The following is a 1381-nucleotide window of genomic DNA, read 5'->3' as shown; positions in this document are numbered from 1 at the left end:
GCTAGGTATCAATTACCTGGCAGCTACTGTCTGTCATTAACAAGGTGGTACTACTGCATGGGTGATACTTTGTACAAATGACTGTTGCCATTGATCTCTTTCTTTGGGTGGTCTGTCCATGGGAAAAGGAAACTGAAAAATAAGTGTTTTTGTTTGCATTTCTTTCTCTTTCTGTAACACTTGAAGACTCACACAAAGAAAGAATATTGCACTTATGACGTCTTTCTGTCAAAATGTCCTGTTCAATTAAATTAAAAGTGTTACATTTAAATAAATGGTAAGAAGATATCTGGCCGAAAAAGAGATGCTGCACTCCTTCACTCCCTTCGGACACTTTTTTTGTTGTCTCTGTGGTCTTCTCGTTTTGCCTGTAGCTGTTCCACAGAAGCCAGAATTCATGTTCACACAGCTACACGTTGATTTTTAAAATGTATTTTCAAAAGCGATACATTTGTTTGCTTTTCAGTCAGAAACTTACAGATATGTAAATAACTCCAGCACTGAGCCATTTCTAACCAGTTAGAGCTGAGACTTTTTTAGTATAAAATAAAACAGTGGTTAAAAATGTTGTTAACTACACAAACAAACCTGCAGATCTACACATAATAAGACTGTCTCATCTTTTCAGCAATATCCAGTGAGATACAATGTTGGGTCATACGGTGACAGAGGGCCAGCTATTCCCATCGTATACGACCACGGGGATAAGGAGTCCACCAGAATGTTGTATGGACCCAGTTCAAGAAGTAAGAAAGTAAAAACTCCATCTATCTATGTGTGTGTGTGTGTGTGTGTATACCATTATTGATGAATAGGATACACATGGATTATCATCTATACTAATAAAAGGTTAAGTAAAATGTTTTTAAGTGTAGATTGCATCCCAAAGTTAATGATATTTTTATGTTTCTTGTTTGAAAGACGAATTTGAACCAGGCTTCATCACTTTCAGAGCAATAAACTGGGAATCTGCGGCCATGGCTATCTGCTCTGGTGTCAAGCCAACTGTTGGTTACAACACTGAACATGTGAGTAATCAGTCATCTCACATCTGCAGGCAATGAGTCATCACAACAAATGGTATAAATGTTTAATAATAATAATGCTTAATAATGTGTATGTGTTAGTCCTCATAGGGAAATTACTGAATTTATCAGAGGAACCCACCCGAGGGATTAATAAAGTTTCATCTAATCTCTAATCTTACTCCTCTGCATTTAACCCATTCACCCAGTGAAGCAGTGGGCAGCCACCAATGCAGCATGTAGGGATGGTACCTTGTATATCAAAGTATATCCAGTGTACTGACAATATTTGTGTGTGTGTGTGTGTGTGTGTGTGTGTGTGTGTGTGTGTGTGTGTGTGTGTGTGTGTGTGTGTG

General features: G+C 37.9%; 1 protein-coding gene across 1 annotated transcript in view; it reads left to right on the top strand.

Moving 5' to 3' along the window:
• Positions 1–1381, top strand: part of LOC102211890 (intelectin-like) — a 27234-nt gene that overhangs the window by 2687 nt on the left and 23166 nt on the right. The window lies entirely within an intron of this gene.

Source organism: Pundamilia nyererei, unplaced genomic scaffold (genome assembly GCF_000239375.1).
Source record: "Pundamilia nyererei isolate P.nyererei 1_Seehausen unplaced genomic scaffold, PunNye1.0 scaffold00107, whole genome shotgun sequence".
NCBI lineage: Eukaryota > Metazoa > Chordata > Actinopteri > Cichliformes > Cichlidae > Pundamilia > Pundamilia nyererei.
The sequence above is the reverse complement of the archived record's forward strand: the minus strand, read 5'-3'. Positions and strand labels throughout refer to the sequence as shown.